At 39.3% G+C, this 18,425-nt stretch overlaps 1 non-coding gene across 1 annotated transcript; it reads right to left on the bottom strand.

Moving 5' to 3' along the window:
• Nucleotides 1–1,407: 1,407 nt before the first annotated feature.
• LOC148581420 (small nucleolar RNA R71) lies at nucleotides 1,408–1,511 on the bottom strand. Its single transcript, XR_015896034.1, has one exon. It is a non-coding gene; the product is annotated as a small nucleolar RNA R71 (small nucleolar RNA).
• Between the last annotated feature and the right edge of the window lie 16,914 nt (nucleotides 1,512–18,425).

Here is an 18,425-nt window from a genome sequence, read left to right as displayed (position 1 = left end):
TTAAACCAAGGGATTGGGAATTTGTTTGTTTTTAGAGAGAATTGGTGAGCCAAGGGATTGGGATCCAATCATATAAGATTGCCAAGCAAAATTTAATGAACGCATTGGTTGAGGAAGAGATAAACATGTTTTGATTCGGAGATCTCAATATCTCCTATACCCAATGAATTTCCCATTTCTGATTTCCACTTTCTCTTTACATTCTGCAACTCAATTCATGCAATCACCCCCATTCCCTTTTAATTTCAGCAATTTAGCTTCTGCTCTTTAATTCATGCAATTTAAGATTCCGCCATTTCAATTTCTTGTCATTTACGGTTTCCCGCCAATTTTACATTCCGCAATTCTCATCTAAATCTTGATTCCGCTCAACTAGAACACACTTCTAATCCGAATTGCTCATTCAACCAATCCTTGTGGGATTCGACCTCACTCTATTGTGAGTTTTTACTTGACGATAGCCGGTGCACTTGCCGGAAGGAATTTTGCCGATCGTGCAATTTCCTAAATCGTAGCATAACAAGTTTATGCGCATCAAGTTTATGGCGCCGTTGCCGGGGATTGGTTTTCGATTGACAATTCTCAAATTGGAAGTTAACTAGATTGAGCATTTTTTTTTTGTTTTGATTAATTCAGTACAAGTTACTTGTTGAATTTTAATTTCTGCACTCTGTTATATGCTTTCTTTCTTTATGCCTTTAAATTCAAGCAACTAACTCACTGACTCACTAACTGTTTGAATTAATTCCTCAATTGCTCTAACCATACTCTTCCATTAACCAAGAGTATTTCACTTGTTTGTTGCCTGTGCTGTGTTCTTGTATGACAGGTAGGAGAGGAGAGACATCAACTCCTCTATATACCGAACCAGAGAGGACCCTTCATAGACTTAGAAGGGAAGCAAGAGGGAAGAGAGTATTGGGAGAAGAAGAATCTGAAGGAGAATCTGAGGACAATTTTGAGGAAGCTCTAGATCTCAACATGGATAGAGAAGTTCACAACCATGAGAGAGCTGATGGAAACAATGCCATTCCTGAGAGGAGGGTTCTTAGTTCATACATAAACCCAACCTCTGGGAATTGTGGTAGCAGCATTCAGAAACCACCCATTCAGGCCAACAATTTTGAACTCAAACCACAGCTAATATCACTTGTGGAGAATCATTGTTCATTTGGTGGGAGTGCTAATGAAGATCCCAACCAATATCTCACAAAATTCCTGAGAATTTGTGACACTGTAAAGTCCAATGGAGTCCAGGAAGATGCCTATAAACTGCTTTTGTTCCCATTTTCACTTAGGGACAAAGCAGCTAAGTGGCTGGAATCATTCCCAAGGGGGAGTCTAACAACATGGGATGAGGTGGAAAGCAAGTTTCTGGCACGTTTCTACCCCCCACAAAAGGTCAATAGGCTTCGATCTGAGGTTCAGACTTTTAGACAACAAGATGGTGAAACTCTCTACGAGGCATGGGAGAGATTCAAGGATTTGACAAGGAAATGCCCACCAGACATGTTCCATGATTGGGTGCAATTGCATATTTTCTATGATGGACTGTCTTATGAATCAAGGAAGGCTGTAGACCATTCATCAGGAGGTTCATTGAACAGGAAAAAGACTGTGGAAGAAGCCATTGAAGTGATTGAGACAGTGGCTGAGAATGAGTACTACTATGCATCAGAGAGGCACAACACTAAGGGAGTCATGGAGCTGAACCATGTTGATACAATTCTAGCCCAAAACAAGGTGTTTGCCAAGCAACTAGCAGAGCTTACCAGGCAATTAGAAACAAAGCAAGTGGCTGCAATACACACACAAGATCAAGAGGAAGTAAGCATTGAAGGAGGTGATTGGGAAGAGGCCAACTATGTGGGAAACCAACAAAGGCAATCATATGATCCGCATTCCAACACTTACAACCCAGGATGGAAAAATCACCCAAACTTTGGGTGGGGGAACCAACAAACCCAACCACAAAACCACAAACCTTACAACCACAACCAACATAACAATTCCACATACCAAAACTCCAACCAAAGATCATACCAAGCCACACAAAACACTTACTCTCAACCACCGTATCATGGCCAAAATAATCAACCTACCCAACCTAACCCGAACCAACAATTTCAAGATCAATTAAACAGGATAGAAGGAATGCTTGCAACCATGAGTCAAGACATAACCGAATTGAAAGCTTTTAAGGAAGAAGTAAATTCTAACCTGCAAAACCAAGGAGCTGCCATCCAGAAGCTAGAAAATCAAATTGCGTATTTGTCTAAGCAAACCCCTGGGACAAGCGTTTCTCATGCTGCCAAGGCTATTGCAAGGGAAGAATGTAAGGCCATAACCCTCAGAAGCGGAAAGAATCTAAAGGAGATCTCAAAGGAAACCACAGAGGATGAAGCAAAGGAAAATGTGAGAGATAAGGAACAAGGACAATCTTTTACATCGTCTGCAACAAAAGAAAAAGAAAAAGAGGTCCTGAAGCCTTATACACCTAAAGCACCATATCCTCAACGTTTGATGAAAAGTGAAAAGGATGGCCAATTCTCCAGGTTCTTGGAGATTTTCAAGAAGCTTCAAATCAACATTCCATTTACTGAGGCAATAGAGCAAATGCCACTCTATGCAAAATTCTTAAAGGAATTAATGACCAAGAAAAGAAGCTGGAGAAACGAGGAAACTGTGTTGTTAACTGAAGAATGCAGTGCCATCATCCAGCACAAATTGCCTCAGAAATTGAAGGATCCAGGCAGTTTCCAAATCCCCTGCATCATAGGAGAAGTCATGGTGGAGAAGGCCTTGTGTGACTTAGGGGCCAGTATCAATTTGATGTCTCTAACAATGATGAGAAGAATGAAGATTGAGGAAGCCAAACCAACAAGAATGGCCCTCCAATTGGCAGATCGAACTTTTAAATTCCCTCATGGGATAGTTGAGGATTTGTTGGTGAAGGTGGGAGATTTTATATTTCCTGCTGATTTTGTGGTGTTAGATATGGAGGAAGAAGCCAAAGCTTCAATAATTCTGGGAAGACCCTTCCTGGCTACTGCTGGAGCCATCATAGATGTACAAAAGGGTGAACTCACTCTTAGACTACATGATGAGAAATTGGTGTTTAACGTATTCAAGGCAATGAGCTATCCATCAGAATCACTAAGGGAATGCATGAGGGTGGATGTAGTGGACATTGCAGTACAAGAAACCTTTGAGGAAACAACAAAGGAAGTGGCAGAGGAGGAGTTCACCAAGGACATAGAAGTTAGTGACATCAAGGCTGCTGAAACAACCATGCCAAACATGCCAGAGATAGTGAAAGAAGAGAAGGAAGCACCAAAACCTGAGCTCAAAGCATTGCCCCCTAATCTCAAGTATGCATACTTGGGTAGTGATGAGAGTCATCCTGTTATCATTAGCTCTGCCCTGAGTCAAGAACAGGAAGAAGAATTGATCAAGGTGCTACAAACTCATCAAGATGCCATTGGATGGACCCTAGCTGATTTGAAGGGGATAAGTTCATCCATATGCATGCATAAAATCTTGTTAGAAGAGGATGCTAGACCCTCCATCCAAGCTCAGAGAAGATTGAATCCCGTCATGAAAGAAGTGGTACAAAAGGAGGTCATGAAGTTATGGCAGGCAGGGGTAATCTACCCCATTTCTGATAGCCCATGGGTTAGTCCCATCCATGTAGTTCCCAAGAAAGGTGGCATAACTGTGGTGCCAAATGAGAGGAACGAACTCATACCCACAAGAACTGTCACTGGGTGGAGGATGTGCATAGACTACAGGAAGCTCAATGAAGCCACCAGAAAAGATCATTTCCCACTCCCATTCATAGATCAGATGCTTGAAAGGCTTGCAGGACATGCTTACTATTGCTTTTTGGATGGATACTCAGGCTATAATCAGATAGTAGTTGATCCTAGAGATCAAGAGAAAACATCATTTGTTTGTCCATATGGAGTTTTTGCTTATAGACGCATGCCCTTTGGATTGTGCAATGCACCTGCCACTTTCCAAAGATGCATGCTGTCCATCTTTTCGGACATGATTGAAAAATTTATTGAGGTCTTCATGGATGATTTTTCTGTGTTTGGAGATTCTTTTCCTAGCTGCCTACACCACCTTGCCTTGGTGCTTAAGAGGTGCCAAGAGACTAACCTAGTATTAAACTGGGAAAAATGTCATTTCATGGTCACAGAAGGAATAGTCCTTGGCCACAAAATCTCTAATAGAGGCATTGAGGTGGACAGAGCTAAGGTGGAACTCATTGAAAAACTACCTCCACCAAGTAATGTCAAGGCAGTTAGGAGTTTTTTGGGACACGCTGGTTTTTACAGAAGGTTTATTAGAGACTTTTCTAAAATAGCCAAACCTTTGAGTAACTTTCTTGTCTCTGATACACCCTTTGTATTTGATAAAAATTGCATGCTAGCCTATGAACTTTTGAAGCAAAAACTTTCCTCTGCACCTATCATTGCCCCACCTGATTGGAACTTACCTTTTGAACTGATGTGTGATGCATCAGACCTTGCTATTGGGGCAGTGTTAGGACAAAGGAAAGACAATTTGGTACATGTGATTTATTATGCCAGTAAAGTCTTGAATGATAACCAAAGGAATTACACAACCACTGAAAAAGAACTCTTGGCAATAGTCTTTGCATTTGACAAATTTAGATCCTATCTCATTGGATCTAAAGTCATTGTCTTCACTGATCATTCAGCTTTAAAGTACTTACTTGCTAAACAAGAATCCAAACCAAGACTTATTAGATGGGTTCTTTTGTTGCAGGAATTTGACATTGAAATCAAAGACAAGAAGGGTGTAGAAAACAAGGTGGCAGACCATTTATCAAGGATACCATGTGAAGAAGGAAGCGCACAAAGCACACATATAAATGAGTGCTTTCCTGATGAACAACTCATGGTAATTCACAAGGCACCCTGGTTTGCAGACATAGCAAACTTCAAGGCCACTGGGAGTTTGCCGTTGGAATTTAACAAGCATCAAAGGAAGAAATTGGTAAATGATGCCAAATACTTCATCTGGGACGAACCATACTTGTTCAAAAAATGTTCGGATGGCATACTCAGAAGATGCATATCAGAGGAAGAAGGAAGGGAAGTCTTATGGGACTGCCATGGCTCCACTTATGGAGGACATTTTGCAGGAGAAAGAACAGCAGCTAAGGTGTTGCAGTGTGGTTTTTATTGGCCCACTATCTTCAAAGATGCAAAGGAACTAGTGAAGCACTGCCATGAATGCCAGAAAGCGGGGAACCTGCCAAGAAGAAATGAAATGCCACAACAATTCATTCTGGAACTTGAATTGTTTGATGTATGGGGGATAGATTTCATGGGACCCTTTCCCTCCTCATACTCAAATAATTACATTCTTGTGGCAGTAGACTATGTCTCCAAATGAGTTGAAGCAATAGCAACGCCAACCAATGATAATAAGGTAGTCATGAACTTCCTCAGAAAACACATTTTTTGCCGTTTTGGGGTTCCAAGAGCAATCATCAGTGATGGAGGGAGCCACTTCTGCAACAGACCATTAGAGGCATTGCTTCTAAAATATGGAGTCAAACACAAGGTAGCCACACCATACCATCCACAGACAAGTGGGCAAGCCGAAATATCTAACAGAGAACTCAAAAGAATCCTGGAAAAGACTGTGGGAACTTCAAGGAAGGACTGGTCGATTAAGCTAGATGATGCTCTTTGGGCATATAGGACAGCTTTCAAAACACCAATTGGAATGTCTCCTTTCCAACTAGTATATGGAAAAGCTTGCCATTTGCCACTGGAGTTGGAGCACAAGGCATACTGGGCCTTGAAACTTTTGAACTTGGACAGCAAAGCTGCTGGAGAAAGAAGGATGTTGCAAATTCAAGAGTTGGAAGAATTCAGAGCTGAAGCTTATGAGAATGCCAAAATTTACAAAGAAAGAGCAAAGAAGAAGCATGACAGCAACATAGCCCCAAGGAAATTTGAAGAAGGACAAAAAGTATTGCTCTACAATTCTAGGCTGAAGCTATTTCCAGGAAAGCTAAAATCAAGGTGGTCTGGACCATTCCTTGTCACCAAGGTCTCCAAATATGGACAAGTAGAAATCATGGAAGAAAAGTCACAACGAACCTTCATTGTGAACGGTCAAAGACTCAAACATTACTTGGGAGATGTGGAGGAGAAGGACAAGGTTAAATATCACCTCAACTGAGGAAGCTGACCGTCAAGCTAATGACGTTAAAGAAGCGCTTGTTGGGAGGCAACCCAACCTGAGGTAACACCCTTTTGCTGTTTCTTTTATTTGTTTCAATAAAAAGGGTGAAGTAGTTTCTGTGCATTGCAAAGAATTAAGTTTGGTGTTTCACACCAAACAATGAATTCGTGGATCAATAATTCAAAGGGGAATGTATGACTCTAAGTTTGGTGTTCCACCATAAAGATCAACTGAACACAACAACCTTTGAATTATATGAAAGGAACAACCATTCTAAGCAGTCACAGAAATGCTTAGAACCCTTAGCAGCAACTTCATTCCAAAGAGAACTCAAGGATTCAAAGAACAGAGAAGTAAGTGGGAGACTAAGTTTGGTGTTCACACACCAACTTAAGACTCAGATACTTACCCACACATAGTTGAGCTAACCACTCAAGTGCTTGAGAAGCAAGCAACTTCATCACTCTTTGCAGGAAAGGAAACAAGGATCTTAAAGCATGAAGCAACAATTAGGAGAAGAAGGAGAAATCAAATTGTTTCCTGGCAACAAAGAGAAAACAAGGAATTTCACAAGGTGGTATTGTTCCTTGATAATTCTTTAAAAAAAAAGAGGCAAACAAAAGCATGCTTGTTCTGGTTTAAACTGTAAATGTTGAATCTTTCTGGAATGTGAAGTCTCTAGTATGTTTGTCTGTTTATTGCTTTGAATAAAGTGAATGCCTAGATGTTTGGATATAACTTCACCTTCTTAAACAAGTGCTTGCCATGCTTGTTCTGTTTCCAAAAATAAAAGAAAAGTTTGAACAAAAGTAACTTGGCTCAATTAGTGACAAATCAAGTAGAATTAAGTAGTGGTATGCATGCTTGATTGTTTAAGTCAGATCACTGGAAATAGAGTGTAGAATTATCATTTTTTGTGTAGAAATTGAAAACTGTCTATGGATCTTGATGAATAAATGTCTTTGGCCATGAAAAAGAAAGAAAAAGAAGAAGAAAAAGCCACTGAAAAAGGGCAACCAAAAAGCAAAAAAAAAATTTGAGAAAATAAGCTAGGCACCAATGGTTTGAACTTCTGAGACAAATGCCTGTGGTGTTTATGTATTAAGGATATGCTTGGATGAATAGGTTCTGAGGAGTGTTTCAACACTTGGTAACTTGGGTTAACTAACCCGGGATTATCAACCAAAAGTCCATTATCAAGAGCAACCTAAATACAAAACATTTAGTCACACAAAGAGGTGCTGGGCACCAATGTCTCAAGAAGAAATGTGAACTAAAATGCCTAAAGTGGATATGTGTAGTGCACTGATAAGAAAAAGAAAATGCCAAAGGCTTGTGCAACACATGACACTAAGCAAACAAGGAGCAAAGGAGCTCTAAGAAAAAGAAAAGAAAAACAAAGAAGAGAAAAGTGCCAAGGACATAAGAATAACAAGAGGCCATAGCAGTGTTTGATGGATGCAATGAAAAAGTGATAATCTTACCTGATAAGTATGAAAAAGTGATGCTGCAACTTTCTGCATAAAACCCTTCTGATGAACTTCAAATGCTTGCTAATATAGCCAATGTAATTGCTTTCTGTTTCATACTTTCTTCTCAAATAACTCAGGACTTGCTTAGGGACAAGCAAGTATTAAGTTTGGTGTTGTGATGCCAAGGCATCTTAGGCTAGTTTCACTAGCATTTTTCTGTTAGTTTTAGTTGTTTTATGCATTTTCTTGAGCTTAAAGTAACCAAGAATGGTTAAATGAATAACAAAGCAATGAACCATCCAAACAGTATGATTTTAATGCAAATTCCATGAGTTTTAGTTATATTACTTGAATGCTATGAATGGAAGATTTCTCATGAAATTTTGCAAGACTTTGATGCAATTGTTTGGATGATTTCAGGGAAGAAAAGGCTAAGCAAGGAAGCAACAAAATCAATAAAGGAAGCTTGAATATCACATGTGGAGTTTAAGTTCCAGTTTAAGCCTAAACTGGAGCTTAAACGCCAGAATCAGGAAGGCTAAGAAATGCTGGAATTGAAGTTTAACCTCCAGTTTAACCTTAAACTGGAGGTTAAACGCCAGAATGAAAGTCTCACCAAAGAAGCATTTCCACGTTTAACCTCCAGTTTAACCTTAAACTGGAGGTTAAACGCCAGAAGTGAGAAGGGCACCAAGGGGGGCAGTTCCACGTTTAACCTCCAGTTTAACCTTAAACTGGAGGTTAAACGCCAGAAAAGGGAAAAGCACCAGGGAGCCATTTCCACGTTTAAGCTCCAGTTTGACCTTAAACTGGAGCTTAAACGTGTTCGACCAAGTTTTCTCCTCCAGGGTTGCTTTCTCAGCTTCCACGTTTAAGCTCCAGTTTAACCTTAAACTGGAGCTTAAACGTGTTCGACACCTCCAGGGCTACCTTTCTCAGCTTCCACGTTTAAGCTCCAGTTTAACCTTAAACTGGAGCTTAAACGTGTTCGACCTCCAGGATGGCTTTCTCTATTTCCACGTTTAAGCTCCAGTTTAACCTTAAACTGGAGCTTAAACGTGTTCGACCTCCAGGGCTGCCTTTTCTATCTCCACGTTTAAGCTTCAGTTTAACCTTAAACTGAAGCTTAAACGTGTTCGACTATATTACCCTCCAGGGCTGCCTTCTTCCATTTCCACGTTTAAGCTTCAGTTTAACCTTAAACTGAAGCTTAAACGTGCTTCCACAAAAGGCATCACTGGAAGTGTCTGGCGTTTAAGCTGCAGTTTAAGCTTAAACTGCAACTTAAACGCCACTCTTGGAAAAGGTTTCTGGGCCAAAAATATTGCGGTTTAAGTTAGTATTTGAGCACAAACATTAACTTAAACTTACTCTGGTATGAAACCCAATTGAATATCATGGTTTATGGGATTGGGCCTGAAGGATTGATGAGTCTGAAATTTCCATTTATTGAGTCATGTGTCATTATTTGATTATCACTAAGCTGGCTCAATGAATGTTACAGAATTTGGATCAACAGCCTCATCAAGATTATGGATCATAAACCCAAGGCAAAAGGAAAGCAGGGAGAGGCCTCAAAGCCCAAGAAACACAACAGAAGCTCAATATAGAAAGTGTATAAATAGGATAGAATTTAAGTTAGAAAGGACTTTTACCTTTTCATTGAGCTAGTTTTCATATCTTTGTAATTGAATTCAGAGCTATGACTCACTAAACCCCCTTTCATTGGGTTAGGGAGCTCTATTGTAATTCAATGAATCAATAATAGTTTATCTTCTTCTTCAATCTTTTCTCTTGAATTTTGTTAGAAAGCTTCTCAATCTAATTCCATTGGGTAGTTGTCTTGGGAAAGAAACTACCCATAATTGGAATCCTTCGGAACCTTGGGAAAGGAATGGAGGATTCATGCTAGAGAAGCTTTCTCACAGTGAATTGGATTGGGGTTTGGATGGATATTGTGACATGTAATCCTACCAAATTGTGGTTCATGAAACTGTGTGGTATAATCAGTGATCGAGCATCATCTCTTCTTATGAACATTTAAACCAAGGGATTGGGAATTTGTTTGTTTTTAGAGAGAATTGGTGAGCCAAGGGATTGGGATCCAATCATATAAGATTGCCAAGCAAAATTTAATGAACGCATTGGTTGAGGAAGAGATAAACATGTTTTGATTCGGAGATCTCAATATCTCCTATACCCAATGAATTCCCCATTTCTGATTTCCACTTTCTCTTTACATTCTGCAACTCAATTCATGCAATCACCCCCATTCCCTTTTAATTTCAGCAATTTAGCTTCTGCTCTTTAATTCATGCAATTTAAGATTCCGCCATTTCAATTTCTTGTCATTTACGTTTTCCCGCCAATTTTACATTCCGCAATTCTCATCTAAATCTTGATTCCGCTCAACTAGAACACACTTCTAATCCGAATTGCTCATTCAACCAATCCTTGTGGGATTCGACCTCACTCTATTGTGAGTTTTTACTTGACGATAGCCGGTGCACTTGCCGGAAGGAATTTTGCCGATCGTGCAATTTCCTAAATCGTAGCATAACAAGTTTATGCGCATCACTAGGCGACTCAAGTGGTCCGCCACTAAATTTTGGGAGCCACTCCTATCTTTGATCTCTAAATCAAATTCTTGCAATAACAATATCCAACGGATTAACCTTGGTTTTGACTCTTTCTTAGCTAACAAATATTTCAAGGCCACATGATTTGAATATACTACCACTTTAGTTCCAAGTAAATAAGCTTGAAATTTATCCAAAGCAAAAATAATAGCTAACAATTCTTTTTCAGTGGTAGTATAATTAGACTGGGCACCATCTAAAGTCTTAGAAGTATAAGAAATAATGTATGGGTCCTTACATTCGCGCTGAGCCAGTGCTGCTCCTACCGCGTAGTTTGATGCGTCGCACATGATCTCGAACGGCCTACTCCAGTTAGACCCTCTCACAAACGGAGCTTGGGTCAAGGCAATCTTCAGCTTTTCGAATGCTTCCATGCATTCCTCACTCAAGTCAAACTCTACGTCCTTCTGCAGCAGTCGGGACAAAGGTAGTGCAACCTTACTGAAGTCCTTGATAAAATGCCGGTAGAAACCTGCATGACTGAGAAAAGAACGGACTTTCCTCACGGAGGAGGGGTAAGGTAAACCAGAAATAATATTTACCTTTGCAGGATCAACAGATATACCAGTATTAGAAACAACATGTCCTAGAACAATACCTTGCTTTACCATAAAATGACATTTTTCAAATTAAGCACAAGGTATGAACTAGTACATCTTTCTAATACTCTAGCTAGACTATCCAAACAAAGGTCAAACGAATCACCATAAATACTAAAGTCATCCATAAAAACTTCCATACAATGCTCAAGAAGATCTGAGAAGATACTCATCATGCATCTTTGAAACGTAGCCGGTGCATTACATAAGCCAAAAGGCATTCTCTTATATGCATACGTTCCAAAGGGACATGTAAAAGTTGTTTTCTCTTGATCTTCTGGAGCAATATGGATTTGAAAATAACCATAAACCATCTAGAAAATAGTAGCGTGATTTACCTGACAAGCGATCAAGCATTTGATCGATGAAAGGTAGTGGGTAGTGATCCTTGCGAGTGGCCTGGTTCAAGCACCTGTAGTCAATGCACACCCTCCAGGAATTCTTCACTCTCATAGCCATAAATTCCCCATGCTCATTCTTCACTGTTGTGATGCCAGACTTCTTCGGAACCACCTGTACTGGGCTAACCCATTCACTATCCGAGATTGGATAGATGATGTCGGCTTCAAGCAGTCGGGTCACCACCTTCTTCACAACTTCTAAAATGGTGTGGTTCAACCGCCTTTGAGGTTGATGGATAGGCCTCGCTCTCTCCTGTAGAAATATGCAGTGCTCACAGACTTGAGGGCTTATACCTACTATATCCGCCAAACTCCACCCAATAGCTTTCTTGTGTCTTCTCAGCACACTAAGCAAATGCTCCTCTTATTGGGAAGTAAGTTCCTTTGCAATTATAACTGGGAGCTTCTGATTGTCTTCAAGATAAGCATACTTGAGGTGAGGTGGAAGGGGCTTCAACTCCATTTTCAGCTCATGGCTTGACACTTGATTATTCGGAACCATTGGAGGTGGCAAGGTGTCTGCAGTATGCTCAGAGGGCTTCCCCACACTTGTACCTTACTCCATGTTCTTCTCTTCTATTGCCTCTTGGTGAACTTTAGCCACTGTCTCATCAATAATATCACACTGGAAGATAGAGTGGTCTTCCGATGGGTGCTTCATAGCTTCATCAAGGTTGAAGTTCACTACTCTTCCATCAATCTCAAAAGAATATGTACCCGAGAAGGCATCCAATTTAAACTGCGAAGTCTTCAAAAATGGCCATCCAAGCAAGATGGATGAAGGTCTTTGAAGAACTGAAGATTGATGGTTTAGAGGTTATAGTAAACTCTCGTTGCAAGTATAGTTACAAAACCAAGCAATCAACCTTTCTTACAAACGTTTTGGTTGTCACAAGTAACAAACCCCTAAATAAATTGATAATCGAAGTATTTAAACCTCGGGTCATCTTTTCAAGGAAATGCAGGGAAGTATGTTCTTATTATTGGCTATGAGGATTGTAAATTGGGATTTTGAGAATGAGAAACAAGTAATTTAATTAGCAAATAAAGTAAATGAAGAACAAGTAATTTAAATGGCAAGTAAAATAAATAAATGACTGTAAATTAAACTTTTGGCAAGGTATGAGAAATTAGAGGTCCTATCCTAGCTATCCTTATCAATGATGATGAAAATTGAATCTTAATTCCACTTTGTTAACCTTTACTAAGATAAAGGAAGGTCAAGGGATTAATTAGTTTGATCTTCGGATCCTATTTATTTCTTAAGAAAAGATTGGGATTATTGAAGTTCAATTCAATTAGCAAAGATAACAATTATCAATCATGTTTGAGTTTGATAACTCCTGAGTTACTGATTTCTTAACCAAGACCAAAAGGAGAAAAGTAAATCTACTGGAATAAAAATGTCTTCAGATTGGGAATAATAGTAACATAAATAAGAGAAAGCAATATTAAACTGAAATACCTCAAATAACATTAATTCAAAATAGTAATCTGTAACATGGAAAAATTCATAAATTAAATTGCAAAAGTAAATAAAAGGGAATATTGAACCTGGGATTTAGAGGCACTCCTAAAACTAAGAGAAATCCTAAATCTTAATCCTAAGAGAGAGGAGAGAACCTCTCTCTCTAAAAAAACTATATCTAAATCCTAAAATTGTGAATTATAAAAGAGTGATGATGAATGGATACGTTCCCCCAATTTATAGCCTCTAATCTGTGTTTTCTGGGCCGCAAACTGGGTCAAAAACAGCCCAGAATTCACTGGAGAAGAAATCTGCCACGCTGGTTTTTCGTCACTGCAACGCATCCGCATGGAGCACGAGTTCGCATCGCCTAGCGTTATAGCAACTATGGCATATTATATATCAAATCGAAGCTCAGAACGTTAGCTTTCTAACGCAACTAAAATCGCATCGTTTGGACCTTTTTAGCTCAAGTTATAGCCGTTTGAGTGCAGAGAGGTCAGGCTGGACAGCTTAGCAATTTCTCCAACTTCTTGTATTCCTTCCACTTTTGCATGCTTCCTTTCCATCCTCTGAGTCATTCCAGCCTTGTAATCTCTGAAATCACTTAACACACATATCAAGGCATCTAATGGTAATAAGAGAGGATTATTATATTGTAATTTAAAGCCAAAGAAGCATGTTTTCAATCATAGCACAAATTCTGAGAAGGAATTGTAAAACCATACAAATAGTATGAATAAGTGGGTAAAGAGTTGATAAAAACCACTCAATTGAGCACAAGATAAACCATAAAATAGTAGTTTATCAGTCTTTCTGAGTCATTAGGGGGCATATCTAGAATGTAGAAGTCAATAGAAAATGTCAACCCCTTAATGCTCACCAAGACGTCTTCCGCAATGCCAACCACTGAGATTATGCTCTTATCTGCCAAAACAAAATGTGCTACCGACCTTTTTAAGGGTGGGAGCCTCAAAGCATCATATACAGATAATGGCATAATACTAACACATGCACCTAAATCACACATGCAGTCAAGAAATTGTACACCTCCTATAGTACAAGTAACCATACAAGGACTGGGATCACCACATATCTCCGGTATAGCACCCATCAAAGCAGAAATAGAGCTACCCAAAGGAATAGTTTCTAAATCATGTATCTTATCCTTATTCATGCACAAATCTTTTAGAAACTTAGCATACTTAGGAACCTGGCGAATAGTATCAAAAAGGGGAATAGTTACCTCAACCTTTTTGAAGATTTCCACCATCTTGGGATCGAGCTCTACTTGCTTCTTAGTCCTCCTAGCAAGGTGTGGAAAAGGAATGGGAATGGCTTCTCTCACAACATCATCTTCCTTAGATACTCCATTCCTTGGTTGAGCAATTGTTTCTTCAACCGCCTCTTGTACCTCTTCCTCTTCTTCAACATCTTCTACCTCAACAACATCTTCAACTTGAATATCTTCTCTTGAGCTTGGCTCCTCGGGGCTCCTCTCTTACAATGTAGTGCCGGACCTCAAAGTAATGGCATTAATTCCACCTTTGGGGTTGGGTAAAGTTTGAGAGGGAAGTGCACTAGAGCTTGAAAGTTGATTGTTGGAGGTTGAGGGTAGTTCCATACGGGTTATAAGGGCTGATGAGCGGATAATTTATACGCTTTTGGCATTATTTTTAGTATATTTTCAGTATAATTTAGTTAGTTTTTATTATATTTCTAGTAATTTTTAAATAAAAATGACAATTCTGGACTTTACTATGAGTTTGTGTGTTTTTCTGTAATTTCAGGTATTTTCTGGCTGAAATTGAGGGAGCTGAGCAAAAATCTGATTCAGGCTGAAAAAGGACTGCTGATGCTGTTGGATTCTGACCTCTCTACACTTGGAATGGATTTTCTGGAGCTATAGAAGTCTAATTGGCGTGCTCTTAATTGCGTTAGAAAGTAGACATCCAGGGCTTTCTAGCAATATATAATAGTCCATACTTTGCTCAAGGATAGACGACGTAAACTGGCGTTCAACGCCTGTTCCATGTTGTAGTCTGGCGTCAAACGCCAGAAACAGGTTACAAATGGGAGTTGAACGCCAGAAACAGGTTACAACCTGGCGTTTAACTCCAGAAACAGCCTAGGCACGTGAGAAGCTTAAGTCTCAGCCCCAGCACACACCAAGTGGACCTCAGAAGTGGATTTCTGTACCATCTATCATAGTTTATTCATTTTCTATAAACCTATGTTACTAGTTTAGTATTTAACCATAATACCACCTCTAACTATCCATTAACCATGTTTTCCACATATTCATGCATTCTAATTTCAAGTAAAGTACATATGCATTGCTTTCACCATTTACTTTGGGGCATTTTGTCCCCTTTTTACTTATTTTCACTTTTTCTCTTCTTTTTCTCTTTTTCCTCTTTTATATATATATATATATTTTTTTTTCTTTTATTTTATTTTTCTCAATGCATATGATTAAATTATTAAATGCATGAATATATCATTCTTTCATATTTTCAGAAAATTCTAACATACTCAATTATCAAACCAAATGTTTCCAAACCCACTTTTTCCACACTTAAATCATAAGCACTTTCACTAGTTTAAGCTAACCAAGGATTCAAATTAAGGACATTATTGTTTTTCGCTTAGAGTTAATGATGTGCTAAAGTAAAGAACAAAGGGGTAAAATAGGCTCAAATTAGTTTGCAAGGGATAATGAAGGGTTAAGGCCATATGGGTATTTAAGCTCAGTGAAACAAAGGCCTCAATCATATAAGTGCATGCATACATCAAACCATGGAAATATAGAATTAAGCAAGACAAAGATCACAATTTTAGAGAGAAAAATACACACTAAAACAAAATTTTTGGTTGATAAAATGCAACTAATCAAATAGGCTCAAAAATCTCACAGGTTTTGTGTGTTCGAGCTCTAAACCATGTTCCAGTATAATATTTCTTCAAACAAGTGTAACATTAAATTTTCTTCAAATTAGTGAAATGCTCTAAAAGGTTTCTTGAAAAAGAAAATATTACTTTAACCAAGTGGTAAAATATGCATAAAAATCAAACAAACATGCAAATGCAACAACTAGCAAGGAAAATAAACCATTGGTGTTGAGATAGAAGAGTGACTAACCCATGGAGATCGGTATCGACCTCCCCACACTTAAAGATTGCACCGTCCTCGGTGCATGCTAAGATGTTCAAGTGGACGGGTTGTTCCAACTGATGCTTTTCTTCAAGGATTGTGCAGATGGAGTTGTTTGTCTCCCCTTATAGAAGTTTTTCCCTTTTTCCTTCTTCAGTGGCCAGCCTGAAAGAAGAGGGAAAAGAAGAAAAAGTAACCCAGAAATAAAGATAATAAATAAAATATGGTTGGGTTAATGCCAAATAATGAGGGTCTCAATTACATGGTAGCTACAACATGCAAGTGAGAAAACAGTAGAAGTACATGGCAAATCAAGAGTGCAAAAAGTTGCAAAAATAGGGAAGAGAGTGTGGGTAGGGAGAGATAATGTAAATTCATATCAATGTAAAAGTAATACAGGTATAAAAGATTGGCATTGATTTAAATAATATTATCTAACCAGAATAAAACAAGTCACTAAGCACCCAAAATAATTCAAGAGAAGATGCAACAGTTAAATAAGAAAATTTTAACACCAAAGGAAAAATAATTAATTTAGAAAAGAAAATAAAAATATGCACAAAATTAAGATGCAATGAATGAAATATGAAAATAAATTAAGTAAAATAAAATAAAATATAAGAAGATTGAGAAGGGAAAGAAGGGAAGAAGAAGTAAGTAAGAAAGAAGGGAGGAAAAATTAGGATTGGGGAAGAAAAGATAAGATATTTGGCAAATTAGGATAAGCTGTGCAGCGCAAGCGACGTGGTCGCGTGGGGCACGCGGTCGCGCGACTTGTGCTTAAACTGATTGACGCGTGACCCGTTTTAGGCTAATGGCGCAAGGGCAGCCTCGCACTCGCACAACTCTCTGTTCAAAATCATATTAGTGCCAAATTTTGGGTGACGCGATCGCATGGTGCATGCGATCGCGTGAGTGGTCAATTATTAGGATGTGACGTGGCCGCGTGAGGCACACGATCGCGTGAGATGGACTGCGCGTCCAGCGTCAGTCTAGCACCACTCTAGCACAACTTTCGGCTGTGCACCCTTATTACGTCGAAATCCAGGTCACGCGACCACGTGGGGCACGCGGTCGCTTGGGAGGCCAGTATTTCCCACTCGACGCGGATGCGTCAGCGATGCGGTCACGTGGGACGAATTGTGCCATTGGCACGCCTCCAGCCACGCTCTCGCGTGACTCTCTGTTCACTTTTTTCTTCCAAACGCACTGGTGACGCGGAGGCGTCAGCGACGCTGCCGCGTCGCGTGCGTATTTTTTTTTTAATTTGAAAAATACAGAATTCAATGCTAATATGAATGTTATGCAAAATTCCAGGTTCAATACAATAAAATAAAATAAAACTTGAAAACAAATAAAACTAAATAAAAATGAAAAAGAAACGATCATACCATGGTGGGTTGTCTCCCATCTAGCACTTTTAGTTAAAGTCCTTAAGTTGGACATTTGGGGAGTCCTTTGTTATGGTGGCTTGTGCTTGAACTCATCCATGAATCTCCACCAATGTTTGTGATTCCAATGGCCTCCGGGATCCCAAACAAGGCACGTAAAGCCCTTGAGCAGTTTTAAACAGGTTCTCAGTCTCCCAGTATGCTAAATGTCAGAACAGATTCCAGGATCCCAAACTTTGCTTTTACACCCGTCTTTGTGTTGATCGTCATGATTCCATCGGGGTAGCAAGCAATATGAATTCTCACTAAAGCGGCCAAACAACTTCCTAGACCCATGCAGTTGAGCTTTACACCAACCTTTGCGTTTAAACTTAAAGCTTCCAACCATAATGAACCTTGCAGGACAATTCTTACCACTGGCCATCTTTCTCTTACTCTTAATGCCACAAAGAGCTCTAAGTTGACCATCCGTCTCCAGTAGCCCATATTCAAGTGGGATTAGAAAGCTAAGGGATATGAATTTTACGCACTTGAATGTTGTGAAGGATGATGGCAACTTAGGGGGAGGGGTCTCCAATAACTTTGGCAAGGTGATTTCAAGCTCCACTCCCTTGTGCTCTTTGACAACTTCCACCTCTTTGCAAACTTCTTTAATTTCAACCTCTTCCTCTTGGTAGCCTTCTTCCAATTCAATCTCTTCTTCATTACTTACCAAGGGCATGGGAGGTTGTGCTTCTTCTTGAATCTTCATCTCTTGATCGACCTCTTCCAAGTCTTCAACCATGATATGCCTTAGAGGTTGTACACCCTCCTCAGCATCAATTTCAATCGCCTTGGAAGGAGGTTCTACAACCTGACTTTCCCATGGAGGTTCAGCATCTCCTAAGTCTGCAACCACTTCTTCCTCTTCAGTGACTATAGCTTCCTGATGAGCGGATAATTTATACGCTTTTTGGCATTGTTTTTAGTATGTTTTTAGTAGAATCTGGTTACTTTTAAGGATGTTTTTAATAGATTTTATGTTAAATTCATATTTCTGGACTTTACTATGAGTTTGTGTGTTTTTTTGT

The sequence above is a fragment of the Arachis ipaensis genome, chromosome B10, assembly GCF_059453495.1.
Source record: "Arachis ipaensis isolate K30076 ecotype BB chromosome B10, ASM5945349v1, whole genome shotgun sequence".
NCBI classification, from domain to species: Eukaryota; Viridiplantae; Streptophyta; class Magnoliopsida; order Fabales; family Fabaceae; genus Arachis; species Arachis ipaensis.
The sequence above is the reverse complement of the archived record's forward strand: the minus strand, read 5'-3'. Positions and strand labels throughout refer to the sequence as shown.